This window comes from Asparagus officinalis, chromosome 7 (assembly GCF_001876935.1).
Source record: "Asparagus officinalis chromosome 7, Aspof.V1, whole genome shotgun sequence".
NCBI lineage: Eukaryota > Viridiplantae > Streptophyta > Magnoliopsida > Asparagales > Asparagaceae > Asparagus > Asparagus officinalis.
Window position 1 is genome coordinate 60,274,892 of NC_033800.1, and position 16,091 is coordinate 60,290,982.

Consider the following 16,091-nt stretch of genomic DNA (forward strand, 5'->3'; position numbering starts at 1 on the left):
TGATTATGCATGACATCAGGCATCACGTATTGTACCTCAAAATCTAAATAGCGAGCACAGCCAAGAGTTAGGAAGAAAACTACAAGTATTTGTTTTGGTCCCATTCAATTCATTTCTCATTCATCTCACTGTTCTCACCATTCTATTTAGTATGGATCCATTATCCATCCTACTTCTCCTCCCTCTTTTTTTCTCTCCCTTTACCTTCTACTTTCCAATAGAATCTGTTGCGCGCCGTGCAGAAGCGTGCTCGACAACCAAACGAGTCGGTGAGCGATGAGAGAAGAGAACCAAACCAAATTACGAGTGCAATTCACCAAAATACGATACAAATCAAACTAAACACAGGAATTTACGTGGTTCGACAATTGCCTACGTCCACGAGGAGAGGATGTGAAGATTTCACTATATGAAGGAGAAATACAATGAGTTACAACTCACAAAATTACTCAAATATAACCCTAACCAAAGCTCTTAACTCCCTCACAGTATCTCTCTCTTAAAGTGCTCAAAACAATGCTAATTCTCTCCTTAAGAAACCCTAAAAAACGTGTTTCTATTTATAACAAAACACAATCCCAAACATGATGGGAATCTGAAAACGAGTCTGCCACACCCGGGTGTGGCACGCACCACACACTTAAAAACAGGGCAGATTCTGCCACACCTAGGTGTGGCAGACACCACACCCCTGACAACCGGGGCAGATTCTGCCACACCTTGATGTGACAGACACCACACCCCTGCCGAATCTTTATGTTTGCCAACACTTTGAACAATTTGACGTCGTTTTCAATAGAATCTGACATCCTCGAAAAGATCCCTCCATCCTCCATGGACTTGATCCTTATCCAATCCTTGGCCACCTACCCTAGTGTGAACGTCGCTTTATGCTTGTGGTCCCCAACCCATCTAAAACCGTGTTGTTTCACGAGATCATGGGGCCATGAGCTGGAGATTTTTTTTAACAGAGGAAAACCGTATGGAGCACGTGAACAGCAGCAGTGGGAAACCGCGTGGATTGGAAACCGCGTAGGATGCTTTTGTCCAGTGGCGAAAAGAAGGCCCACCCGAAGACACAACAGATGTTTATATAAACCCTTTCCTAGGGTTTTGTGCTCTTTGGTGCAAGGTGGGTTAATTGTTTCGGCTGCAGCAAAGAGGCAGAGGGCTCGGTGCAAAAGTCAGGGGAAGAAAAGCGGCGCAAGATTAGTAAAAGGAGAGGCTGATTTGCGTGCAGAGAGAGGTGACCGTCTCGGGTTTTGTGAAGAGAGAAAAAGTAGTCGGAGGCTGACCTTTTCTTGTGAAGAAAAGCAAGGAGCCTATTTGAGGGTTTAGATTGTGAGAGTTGTAAACCCATTGTATTCTTTTTCTCTTTAATAGTAGATCCCCCCCTCCTTGCCCCGTGGACGTAGGCAGTTTGCCGAACCACGTAAAAATTGATTGTTTGAGTTTGTGGCCATTGTAATAGTTTTTAGGATCCCTCGACGCGCAGTCCTAGAGCTGACGAGAGGAAGAGCTAATATCCCACTTTGATGGGATATTAGGCTTTCAGATTCTTGTTCCCTTTGAGAAACCAGAATTCTTATCGATCTTTCTCTCTTATTGTGCACCAGAAACTCTGCCGAAATTTCCGCTGCGCACAACAAGTGGTATCAGAGCCAGGTTACGCTTGGGCTATTTGGAGGAGTAGATCAATTTGGAAGTTCAACTAGAACTTCGTTGGTGATAAAGGTGGAATCTTTTTGGTAAAGACTCTATCTTTTTTGGATCTATTTTTCGTTCGTTGGTGCGTAAGATGTCGGGGAAAGAAGGTGCGTCGGGTGTCGAGGGCGGTGCTTCTGGCGCGAAGACCATTCAAAGTCTGAATATCCACTCTATGAAGATAGATGTGGAGAAGTTTAATGGCACAAACAATTTTGGATTATGGAGATGCGAGGTTTTGGATGCGCTGAACGCACAGAATTTGGAGGATACCTTGGAGTTAGATGGCAAGCCAGATGAGATTAAAGAGAAGGTTTGGAAGAAGATGAATCGAACGGCGTGTGGTGTGATTAGGTCTTGTTTGACTCAAGATCTAAAATATGATGTGATGAATGAGACTTCTGCGAAGAAGATTTAGGAGATTCTCGAAAGCAAGTATTTGACCAAGAGTGTGGAAAATCGCTTGCATTTGAAGAGGAGACTTTATCATTTCCAATTGAAGAAGGGAACATCCATTAGAGATCACATGAACCACTACACTAAGCTTCTTGCGGATTTGGCGAATGTGGATGTCAAGATTGAAGATGAGGACAAGGCGTTGCTGTTGTTGAGTTCCTTGCCCGACGAGGAATATGAGACCTTCGTTCTTACTCTGATTAATGGGAAGGCATCACTTTCGTATAGTGAGGTCACCGCTGCACTTGTGAATTATCAGCTTCGAAAGAAGGATAAGGAGGCTTCGGTTGAGCCGGTAGCGGAGGCGTTGGTCGCAAGAGGGAAGAATCCGAACCGAAAGAATTGGAAGTCACAGTCTAGAGTAGGGCATCCTACAATTGGAAAAGATCAGTGTGCTTGGTGCAAGGAGACTGGTCATTGGAAGAAAGACTGCCCAAAGCTCGACGAATGGATGAAGAATAAGCAGAAGGGAAAAGGGAAGCAACCATCATCAGAAGCAAACATTGTATCAGATGGTAATAATTCTGACTCTTCTATTTATTCGCTTTCTATCAGTCCTACAGATAGCTATTCGGAGGAATCTGAATGGATGTTGGATAGTGGTGCGACCTATCATGTGTGCCCTAGAAGGGAATGGTTCTCCAGTTTTGAGAAGCTGGTGGATAGTGGTGTGGTGTACATGGCTGATAACCGTGCATGCCAGATCCTTGGGATAGGAAGAATTCGCATAAAGATGTTTGACGGGACTGTTAGAGAGTTAAACGATGTGAGATATGTTCCTTCTTTGAGGAAGAACTTGATCTCGATTGGAGCTTTGGTTGGAGAGGGTCTGAAGGTTCGTGTTGAGGACATGGTTCTCGAGATTGCGAGAGACTCTCGTATTTTGATGAAGGGCGTCAGGAGAAATAACCTGTATTACTTGACTGGAGGTATAGTGGCAGGTGGAGAGCTGACGACTTCTGTTGATTCGACTAGACTGCGGCATTTGGGGCTTGGCCATTCCAGTATTGATTCCTCGCATAGATTGAAAGAGGGTGCAAAGACCTGCAGTTTGAAGTCCAGTGAACATGTTGATGTGAGCAAGAAGACCGAGGTGAAGTGTGGCACCTCTATTCACCGTGCTAAGGGTCGTTCTGGAGGAGTTCACGTGGATGTTTGGGGGCCTTCCAAGGGGGCATCATTGGGAGGTAATAGGCGTTTGGTTTCCTTTGTTGGTGACTGTTCTAGGCGTGTTTGGGTTGCAACCAAATCCCCTTTGGAGAAAGTCCTAGTAGTATCCAACAGATTGAAGAAGTGTGTAATAGACAGAAAGGTGAAGGTACTCCATTCTGGTGGGAGGTACAAGATGGACCTGTTTCTGTATTGGATCCGAGCTCACGGCATTTCGAGACACTTCGTTGGAAAGGAAATCTTAGGGCAGCTAGATAGGGTGACAAATTTGGAGAACCGTGCCTTGCTGGAGGAGGATCGGTGTTTGTTGTCAAGCAATGGTCTGCAGAAGAGTTTCTGGACAGAGGCTTCGACATATTTGGGTCATCCTATTAAAGAGTTGTCAACTGCTGTGATTGGAGGTAAAACTCCATTAGAAGATAGGTCTGGTAGTGTCACTTTGGTTGAGGCTTCGATGAGGAAGCAAATTGACTCTCAGCAGGTGGAGAGTTTTGGACAGACCTTAGAGGTATCGCAGCGGGTGGAGACCGATGCTACTCCACATTGGGTAGAGATTTTCTCACATACTCCAGGTCATTCTGCATTGGTTGGGATTCCAGCTGAGGTGACACGGCGTGGAAGTCATTTGGATTTGGGTGCAGATGATGAGTTGGGTTTTGAGTCGAGTGCAGCTGATAGATGTAGCTTGGATATGGTCATTGGTTCACCTCAGGTGAAGGTGTTTGAGGCAATTGATCGTGATATTGGAGAAGGGTTGCGTACTCTTCTATTGGATTGAGGTCGTTAGCGGCCATTTGGGTGAACTACGTTCGGCTTGATTCCTTGGGCAAGAGGATACGTAGGCAGTCTTTATGATGCAGCCGGGGTTTGGATTTTGATGGGGGTGAGATCGATTTGGTGAGTTGATACTGATATTTGGAGAGTGTTTGCATTCTCATTTGGGTTCTCGAGTTGTTATGGATTGAGTCTGTTGTTGTGAATTGTTTCACGGTGTACTGGACACAACAAGTGAGGCATTTGTTTTGGTTGGTGTCGGCTCAGTTTTGGGAAAACTTCACCGAGGTGGAGAATTGTGAACGTCGCTTTATGCTTGTGGTCCCCAACCCATCTAAAACCGTGTTGTTTCACGAGATCATGGGGCCATGAGCTGGAGATTTTTTTTAACAGAGGAAAACCGCATGGAGCACGTGAACAGCAGCAGTGGGAAACCGCGTGGATTGGAAACCGCGTGGGATGCTTTTGTCCAGTGGCGAAAAGAAGGCCCACCCGAAGACACAACAGATGTTTATATAAACCCTTTCCTAGGGTTTTGTGCTCTTTGGTGCAAGGTGGGTTAATTGTTTCGGCTGCAGCAAAGAGGCAGAGGGCTCGGTGCAAAAGTCAGGGGAAGAAAAGCGGCGCAAGATTAGTAAAAGGAGAGGCTGATTTGCGTACAGAGAGAGGTGACCGTCTCGGGTTTTGTGAAGAGAGAAAAAGTAGTCGGAGACTGACCTTTTCTTGTGAAGAAAAGCAAGGAGCCTATTTGAGGGTTTAGATTGTGAGAGTTGTAAACCCATTGTATTCTTTTTCTCTTTAATAGTAGATCCCCCCCTCCTTGCCCCGTGGACGTAGGCAGTTTGCCGAACCACGTAAAAATTGATTGTTTGAGTTTGTGGCCATTGTAATAGTTTTTAGGATCCCTCGACGCGCAGTCCTAGAGCTGACGAGAGGAAGAGCTAATATCCCACTTTGATGGGATATTAGGCTTTCAGATTCTTGTTCCCTTTGAGAAACAAGAATTCTTATCGATCTTTCTCTCTTATTGTGCACCAGAAACTCTGCCGAAATTTCCGCTGCGCACAACACCTAGTTCATCAAGAACCACCATCGGTTTCAAGACTGGATCACCGAAATCCTCACAGCCACACCAACCAGCACCTTGACCTTTTGCTACCCTGGCAACTGACGCATCATGACTGCCAATTCCACCGTTCTGGAGCACATTCTTAAATCCAGCTTTGACAACTACCCAAAGCGCCCTCGCGTGAACTCCCTCCTTAAGGATTTCCTTGGCACTGACATCTTCAACATTGACGACCACCTCTGGAAGGTCCAGTGGAAGACTGCCAGCTATGAATTCAATACCCAGTCTCTTCGCAACTTTGTTGTCAGCAGCGTGCAGAACGAGACTGCCACTAGGCTTCTGCCCTTACGGGAGAAATCCGCCATGAATGGCGATATTGTCGACATTCAAGACGTTCTTGAGCGTTATGCTTTCGATAATGTTTGCATGGTCGTGTTCAACGAAGATCCAGCTTGTCTTTCCGAGGATGTGCCTAGTGATGGGACCACTAAGCTCTCCTCCACTTTTGCTAGCGCCTTTAGGGACGCTGCTAATCTTAGCGCAGGAAGGTTTCATTACACAATTACATGGTTCTGGAAGGTCAAGAAGCTGTTTGGTATTGGATCAAAGCGACGGCTTAGGGAGTCTATTGAGACTGTCCATGATTTTTCTATAATGATCATTCGATCGAGGATGAAAGAGAGGCTGATTTCTACTCAGAAACCTCAAGCTGATGACCTCCTGTCACGGTTCATTACAAATGAAGAATACTCTGAAGAGTTTCTACGAGATATAGTTATTGGTTCTTCTAGCTTCTATCATCAAGGCCAGAGGTGGAGAGGAAGATATTGAAAGAGATAAATACAGTTCGAGTCCGTGGACAATATCCTAATAAGGAGACATTTGAGTTCGATGAACTGAGGGAGATGCAGTATCTACATGCAACCATCTGTGAGGCGATGAGGCTGTATCCTCCAGTCCCAATGAATACTATGGCATGTCAAGGAGATGAAGTGCTGCCTGACGGGACAGAGTTCAAGAAGGGATGGTTCATGATTTACAGTTCATATGCAATGGGAAGAATGGGAAATATTGTTAGATTTTTGGTCAAAACCACTTTCTAAAATGAGTTATATATATATATATTTATAAGTTCTAGTAGATCGGTGGTCGTGGACCGTGGGCCGTGGGCTCGTAGGCCGTGGGCTCGTGGCCAATCGGCCGGGGATCAGGCTAATCAGGTTGAGGCTGTTAGGACCCTGGGGGGGGGTGATTAGGGTCTTATGCTAATCTAATCCGATTTTATACCAATTAAAAATAATAACAAATTATTCTTACAAGAGAGATATACAATATGTTACAAGCAAGAATAATCAATATGAACAAAGAGAAATATCCTAGCAATGAGATATACTATGAGATATATGCAAGGATATACAATTAACACAAGGGTGACATAATCAAACTACAAATTTGATAGGGCAAAAAATACAAGAGTAAAAGCAATTGGCGATATAAGATAAATGCATAAGCAAATGCGCCAAAGACAAACTCGAACACACTCAAATGATCACGGAGTTCGGACCTTCCGTCCTACGTCTCCACTCCCCACTCCCGGGGAGAAATCCACTATCACAACCGGGTTTTCTACGCTCACCCGAATAACGTTTACACCTCACAATGTCGGTTTTCAATGCTCACCGATTAACGTTCACAAACATTCACAATGTTAGTTTTCAATGTTCACCGATCAACGTCTACACTCCTCACACTCGGTTTTTTAGCTTACCGAAAACTTTATAATCTCACAATATAACAAATGATTTGTTCTCTACAATAGATGAGAACTCAATGTAAGCTCACTCTTAATTGTTACAACTCTCACCAACCCAATTATACTATGTATGAAAATACAATAAGCTCAATGTGGGTGTGTGTAACAAAGAGATAAATCAAATCTAAACTCAATACAAAACTAGCTTTAATAAAATGATAAACAAGCAAATAGATATAAAGCTAAAAATAGAGTTTCAAAAAACTTCTTAATAGATCAAGAGATTGAAGGAGGATGGTTGGATGCTCAAGCACCAATAGGATCTCCTCAAGCTCTTGTGAAATTGATTTCACAAACCCAAAACTCTCAATTGCTTAAAAGCTTCTTAAACACTCTTTTAAACAAACACTAAATAAGTTTAAACCCTTGTTAAACTCTTTTAAAACATTCTCTTGGGTTATTGAAGAACTGAGATCAAAGGGGTATATATAGCCTCCCAAAACCTCAGCCAAAAACCCCAAACAAAAGACCAAAAAACCCACAGAATCCAAAATCAGATTCTATACAAAATAGCCGTTGGAGTATATGGCAGTCGATCGTGGGCGGGGAGCCACTTTCGAAGCTGAGAATTTTTCAGAGACTTTGGCGGTCGACCGTGACGGTCGACCGTGGGAAAATTCAAGGTGACGGTCGACCGTGAAAATTTCTGTTTGACTCCGTAGGTAAAAACTCAGGTACGGTCGACCGTGGCGGTCGACCACAAACTGATACATGAACAGAACAGTTTGAAAATTGGTTTTCTGATTTTAAAACCCTGTTTAAAAATATCAAATAAATTCAGAAAAATATAAAACTTTGGGAAATGATTGTAGACATGATAATACACATGCTACAAAAACTGGTTTTCAAAAAGGACTTTCCAAATCATCATTTTGTAAGGAGGTCCAAAACATAGAAATGTAAACATATGAATTTTGACATTTTGCCTAAACCATATTTTGAAACTTTACAAAATGATTTTATAGACTTGAAGAAAGATGTAAACTATTGTTATGAAGTCTATAAACAATGAATATAGTATTTTATCAAAATACACATATAATACACTAAAACATGATTTCATGGAACTAAATAAAATTGATATTGATGAATGCATATAAGTATGAAACAAAAATATGTTTTCCAATTGTATTCAATTGTTTCATAGTAAAACTTAAAAACTATCAAACCAAAATATATATGTATATATATAACTATATATATACATGGAAACCAATAAATGTGTGTGTGTGTGTATATTATATTGAGCTTAAGGTAGTAACACACATAATATAAACTCCTAAACTAAATTACCCAAGCTTGATCTTGATCTTCATTATAGCTCAACTTGGTAAACTTGGATGAAGCTTGTAATTGGATCTTTAACTTGAATTGTATAGGCTTCAACTCTACAATTCCGCCAACCTCCATTGGATATGATCGTGAATGCGCAATTCCATCCATCATCCAACTTATTGTTTGTCTACAATAAATAACAAAATATAAACACTAGACAAATAATATTAGATGTAAATTATTTGTTAAATTATCATCAAAACAAGAAGGCCAACAATCTCTCTCTTTTTGATGATGACAAACAATTTACAAAGAGGATATATGCATGAAAGAAAATGAATATATAAATTATAATTCACATGCATATAAACAAGGAAATGTATACTCACAATATTTCTCCCCCTTTGACAACATCAAAAAGGAAACAAAGGGATGAAGAGAGCGAAAGCTCCCCCTATCAATATGCATGAGTGAGTATAACACATAGAAAGATATAGGGATTGCTCCCCCTATCAAAATGCCTTAATGAATATATGCAATGAATGCTAAGGCATACATATGTGAGCAAGCAAGAAACATGCTAAACATAACTCACATACAAAAAGACAATGAGAACACATATAAATATGTCAAAATGAAAATAGTGTCTCATGAATACAAAAAAATATATATATATATATAAAAGCCATATAAAAGAATAGATTTATGAAAACAAAAGAAGAGGAACATGAGAATCATGCAAAAAGTTTTCAAATAAAAACGAATTAATCAAAAGAAATCATAAATCAAAGTTTATATTCAAAAATGATGTTTGATCAATCAAGAGAATTTTCTTTGTAGAACTTGATCAAAGTACTCATAGAATACATTATAAAGCATATATGAAATTTGAATCATCTATTTGTGCTATATAATGAATTCAAAAGAACAAATCAAAACAAAATTTTTATAGTTCAAAAATAAGATTACAAAACATACAAGAATCATGAACTAAGAAAAAAAAATCATCTTTAAAAGTATAAAGCCAAATCATCATTGATTTTTAAAAATCAAGAGAGGCAACTATTAAAAGTATAAAGCCAAATCATCATTGATTTTTAAAAATCAAGAGAGGCAACTATATCTAGCTCTTGAGTTAGTAACAACCCATATAAACATTTAAGCATCCGGTAAACATGATTTAGGAATAAACATCCAATAAACCCGGAGGATTATATAAATACAAACCTCTCATCAAAACAAAACCAATAATCATAAAAACAAAAGAGTTTGACCAATAAAAGAAATTGTTTTCATAAAAGTTTAAAATACATTTTTTAAAACCAAAAAAAAAGAAAAATAAAAGTACTCAAATTCTTAGCTTAAAAATTATTTTGGCACCCAAGTATTCTTGGTGCCAGTTTGTTTAGGGACATGACCCCTATCATTAAAGCTCAAAGCCCTAGGGTTATGAACTCGTTTAGGCACATGTGGTGCACTAACATGGTCAAAACAAAAATTACTCAAATGACCCTTCCGATTACAATAAGTATAATGGAAAGGAAACATTTGCTTATGTTGACCAAACGGTTGTGCACGAGACTCATTTACAAAAATAGATTGTTCTTTAAAATTATTTTGCAAATGGGAAACTCTCTTCAAATCAAAACAAAACTTGGTCAAATGATCTAATCTACCACAATGATCACACTTAAACTTTTGTGGTCTTTTAAAATCATTTGGCAAAAGTGAAGTCTTTTTCAAATCATAGCAAAATTTTGCCAAATGGCCAAAACGTCCATAAAGATCACATTTAAACTTTTGTGGTCTTTTAAAATCATTTGGCAAAAGTGAAGTCTTTTTCAAATCATAGCAAAATTTTGCCAAATGGCCAAAACGTCCATAAAGATCACATTTAAACACATGAGCATGCTTATGATGAACTTTATGAGTGTGTGCATGTATAACGTCCATAAAGATCACATTTAAACACATGAGCATGCTTATGATGAACTTTATGAGTGTGTGCATGTATATGTGTATGTAATGAAGAAACTTGATGAGATGCACAATGAGCTTTAGCATTCTTATATTTGTGTGCATCATAGCAAAATTTAGATAAATGGCCTTTACGACCACAAATGGAGCACTTGTAAACTTTGCTATATATGTGTGCATAATGAGTGGATGATTTTACATTATACTTGGCACACATATCCACAAGCTTCTTGTGGTTGTTAATGCATGTAGTTAGAGTTGAATCTAAAGAGGAAATACGGTTTTTAACATTGTTCAACTCATTATTAGGCATATTAGCATTAACTTTAGAAGTAGAACATAAATAATCATTTATAAAAGAAGCAGTATCATTTTTTATGTTCTCTACTTCTAACATGGTTTTATCTTTTTTATGAGTTAAACTAGCAACATTTGAAGTTAAAGAAACATGATCCAATTTTAATTTTTCATTAACATTGTTCAACTCATCATTAGGCATATTAACATTAACTTTAGAAGTAGAACATAAATAATCATTTATAAAAGAAGCAGTATCATTTTTTATGTTCTCTACTTCTAACATGGTTTTATCTTTTTTATGAGTTAAACTAGCAACATTTGAAGTTAAAGAAACATGATCCAATTTTAATTTTTCATTATTTTCTTTAAGGATCACATTTTCTTTGAAGTTAAAGAAACATGATCCAATTTTAATTTTTCATTATTTTCTTTAAGGATCACATTTTCATTAGAAATAGTTTCAAACTTATTTTTCATTATTTTCTTTAAGGATCACATTTTCATTAGAAATAGTTTCAAACTTAGATGCTAACAACTAATGATCAGATTTCAAATCTTCATGCTTGCTTTGTAAATCAATAAAATCTTTATGTAATTTTTTATAGGCATGCAATAATTTTTCACTAGCACAAGCAAGTTCATTATTAGATAAATCATTAGTGGATTCGAACTCGCAAACCTCACTAGGGCTATCGCCTAGTGCTCGTATGCATGATGCTCCAATGGAACTTGAAGAGGAAGCCTTCAAAGCTTGTTGGATCGCCTCCAAGTCTCCTTGATGTGCTTCAATAAATTTCCATAAGGTGTAAGCACTATCAAAATGAACAAACTTGTTAGGCATAGATGAATCAAGAGCATTTAGCAAATATTCTAACAAAATATTGTTCATTGTAAACATACGGTGATCATTTTTATTCCATTTGGATTTCTCCGAAGTGGGTACAATATAATCATCATCTATAATTTCCCATAAATCAAAATGTTTTGATTGAACAAAGAGTTTAAATCTAACAGACCATTGGGCATAGGAGAAATTATCTAAACGAGGAGCAACATTAATGGCATAACCTAAATAAGGTACACCGTGTATATCCATAATGTATATATGTGCAAGCAAGATAACAATAAAATCACAAAACTAGATTAGCACAAAAATACGATAACTTGGATCTTTAACTCAAGGCGATTAGACCTTAAATCAAAGAGCACCAAGCTCTGATACTAATTGTTGGACCCTAGAGAGGGGGGGGGGAGGATGATTAGGGTCTTATGCTAATCTAATCCGATTTTATGTCAATTAAAAATAATAACAAATTATTCTTATAAGAGAGATATACAATATGTTACAAGCAAGAATAATCAATATTAACAAAGAACAATATTCTAGCAATGAGATATACTATGAGATATATGCAAGGATATACAATTAACACAATGGTGACCTAATCAAACTACAAATGTGATAGGGCAAAAAATACAAGAGTAAAGGCAATTGGTGATATAAGATAAATGCATAAGCAAATGCGCCAAAGACAAACTCGAACACACTCAAATGATCACGGAGTTCGGACCTTCCGTCCTACGTCTCCGCTCCCCACTTCCGGGGAGGAATCCACTATCACAATCGAGTTTTCTACGCTCACCCGAATAATGTTTACACATCACAATGTCGGTTTTTAACGCTCACCGATCAACGTTCACAAACACTCACAATGTCAGTTTTTAATGTTCATCGATCAACGTCTACACTCCTCACACTCGGTTTTCTAGCTTACCGAAAACTTTACAATCTCACAATATAACAAATGATTTGTTCTCTACAATAGATGAGAACTCAATGTAAGCTCACTCTCAATTGTTACAACTCTCACCAACCCAATTATACTATGTATGAAAATACAATAAGCTCAATGTGGGTGTGTGTAACAAAGAGATAAATCAAATCTATACTATGTATGAAAATACAATAAGCTCAATGTGGGTGTGTGTAACAAAGAGATAAATCAAATCTAAACTTAATACAAAACTAGCTTTAATAAAATAATAAACAAGCAAATAGATATAAAGCTAGAAATAGAGTTTAGAAAACTTCTCAATAGATCAAGAGATTGAAGGAGGATGGTTGGATGCTCAAGCACCAATAGGATCTCCTCAAGCTCTTGTGAAATTGATTTCACAAACCCAAAACTCTCAATTGCTTAAAAGCTTCTTAAACACTCTTTTAAACAAACACTAAATAAGTTTAAACCATTGTTAAACTCTTTTAAAACATTCTCTTGGGTTGTTGAAGAACTGAGATCAAAGGGGTATATATAGCCTCCCAAAACCTCAGCCAAAAACCCTAAACAAAAGACCAAAAAACCCACAGAATCTAAAATCAGATTCTGTACAAAATAGCCGTTGGAGTATATGACAGTTGACCGTGAAAATATCGCGGGGGGGGGGGAGCCACTTTCGAAGCTGAGAATTTTTCAGAGACTTTGGCGGTCGGCCGTGGCGGTCGACAGTGGGAAAATTCGCGCCGACGGTCGATCGTGACGGTCGATCGCGAAAGTTTCTGTTTGACTCTGCAGGTAAAAACTCAGGTGCGGTCGATCGTGGCGGTCGACCGCAAACTGATACATGAACAGAACAGTTTGAAAGTTGATTTTCTGATTTTAAAACCCTGTTTAAAAATATCAAATAAATTTAGAAAAATGTAAAACTTTGGAAAATGATTGTAGATATGATAATACACATGCTACAAAAACTGGTTTTCAAAAAGGACTTCCCAAATCATCATTTTGTAAGGAGGTCCAAAACATAGAAATGTAAACATATGAATTTTGACATTTGCCTAAACCATATTTTGAAACTTTACAAAATGATTTTATAGACTTGAAGAAAGATGTAAACTATTGTTATGAAGTCTATAAACAATGAATATAGTATTTTATCAAAATACACATATAATAAAAAACACAATATTTTTCTAAATACAATAGAATATGAAACATATAAATAAGTATATATGAAAATATATATTGTTTCATATCTATATAGCTAAACCAAAACATATATGTATATATATAACTATATATATACATGGAAACCAATAAATATGTGTGTGTATATTATATTGAGCTTAAGGTACTAACACACATAATATAAACTACTAAACTAAATTACCCAAGCTTGATCTTGATCTTCATTGTAGCTCAACTTGGTAAACTTGGATGAAGCTTGTAATTGGATCTTTAACTTAAATTGTATAGGCTTCAACTCTACAATTCCGCCAACCTCCATTGGATATGATCGTGAATGCGTAATTCCATCCATCCTCCAACTTATTGTTTGTCTACAATAAATAACAAAATGCAAACACTAGACAAATAATATTAGATGTAAATTATTTGTTAAATCATCATCAAAACAAGAAGGTCAATAGAGGTGCTAAGTGGCGCTTTGTTAGGCGCATTTCGTACAGAGGCATTGGGGCTAGGTGGCGCCCTTTGGCGCCACGTTGGCTGTCACTATGGTCACCACAAAGGTTGCCTTGTAGGCTGCTTCGTAGCATGAGGACGAGCTAGGCATTCGCACAAGGGTGTGACCGCAATATTCTCAAAATCAGATGAGGTTCGTTGAGGTTCAACTGATTCACAAGATCAGACGAGATTCGCTCGTCAAATGAGGTTTGCCTATTTGCCGAGGTTCACTCGTCAAACGAGGTTCGCCTGTTTGACGAGGTTCACTCATCAAACGAGGTTCACCTGTTCGATGAGGTTCGCATGCTTGCCGAGGTTCGCTCGTCAAATGAGGTTCACCTGTTTGATGATGTTCGCTCGTCAAACGAGAATGTTTGACGAGGTTCGCTCGTTCGACGAGTTTTGCCTGTTCGATGAGGTTCGTCCTACAGACGATGTTCGTCTAATTTTCTAAGACGTGACCTTCGCGTTTCTTAGTAACACGTCCATTGATTGCCTCATATTCAGGAGTTACTGCATGCAACAGTTACAATGACATTTAGAGTAATTTAATGCATTGATGTTATAATCATAATTACCATTATGAATTGTAATAGTCGCATTAATTGAGGGTGACTCTTGAGCTGGTCTTAGAGGCCTATAAATAGCTCTCCTTGGGCAGCTCTTATAGTTTGCTAGAGAACTTGAAATATGAACGTCGGATCGATGATATCTTGACGTTGTTGTTATTGTACTACTGCTGTAGAAACTATGCTCACAAGAACTTGCCCTAAAACCGAAAGGTTCTGAGATCGAGGAGATCTTTGCCTATACCCAAAGGTCTTATAGATCGAGGAGATCTTAATTGTACTGGGTTGGTGCACACCAGAGTACTGTACTGCTGTTCCTGAAAGCAGTTTGGCCTTGAGATCTTTGCACCAGAGTAGACCAAATATTGCTTTAAGCACAGCGTTTCACAAACGCACAGCAGTAAACTAAAAAAATTTAAAATTACAGCACATCAAAACTTCTCTGTTTTATTCTAGATTTAACCATAATTTCTAACAATCTTAAAACAATATTTTTGATCTACAATGGATCCTGCAAGGACTCTTGGAGTGGATTGTCTCAAGTTAGAAAATTTTGACGGATCCAACTTTAACGTGACGTCGAAAAGTGATCTTCGGGATGCAACTCCTAAAAATCTACTATATGGTTTCTGAGGAAAAACCTGACTTTGAAGAAGACCCTGAGTCTGAAGCCTCTTGGGCTAAATATGATCATTTCTACGGGAGTTATCTTCTTAACTGTCTGGCTGATCATCTGGCAGATGCTTACACTAATAAGCCCTCTACGAAGGAAATCTGGAATGCTCTGGAGGACCAATACAAGGATGAGGAGAAACTATCTAAGTCTTATCTCATTGATAAGTTTTTCGACTTCAAATTCGAAGATGACACTGAGGTTTTGCCTCAAGTCAAAGAGCTTGAAAAGATTGTTATGAAGCTGAAGGATAAAAAGATCAATCTTTGTCAAACCTTCATTTTTGGTGTAATTGTCAACAAGATTTCTCCATCTTGGATGTCATTCTTCACGGACATTCGAAGAAGGAAAAGACAGGTGACTCTGTCTGATTTAAAGAGGTTCATTCGGATCGAGGACGAGATTCAGATTCGCACGAAGGACGAGCTCCTTACTGAGCAGAAGGCGTCTGCTAATATGGTGACTACTAACTCTGAGAAGGGTACTAGTTCTTCTTCCAAGAAGAAGAAGAAGCCATTTAACAAAAAGAAGAACCATAATCTGAAGAACCTGAACTAGTTCTTCTTCCAAGAAGAAGAAGAAGCCATTTAACAAAAAGAAGAACCATAATCTGAAGAACCTGAATGTTCAGAAGAAAGATTTTAAGAAGAGCGGCAAATGCTTCTACTGTGGGAAGCAAGGACATTTTGCCAAGGATTGCAAAGCACCAAAGAATGGAACAACACACAATGTTAATGGTGGTTAGATACAGGTGCTACCTGTCATGTTTGCTCCAACAGAGATTTGTTCTCTTCCTATGTTGCTGTAAAAAAGAATGTATCAATGGCTGATCATTCTGTGATTTATG

The 16,091-nt window shown here is 38.4% G+C and overlaps 1 pseudogene; it reads left to right on the top strand.

Moving 5' to 3' along the window:
- On the top strand, window positions 5,282-15,802 carry LOC109847217 (annotated as a pseudogene).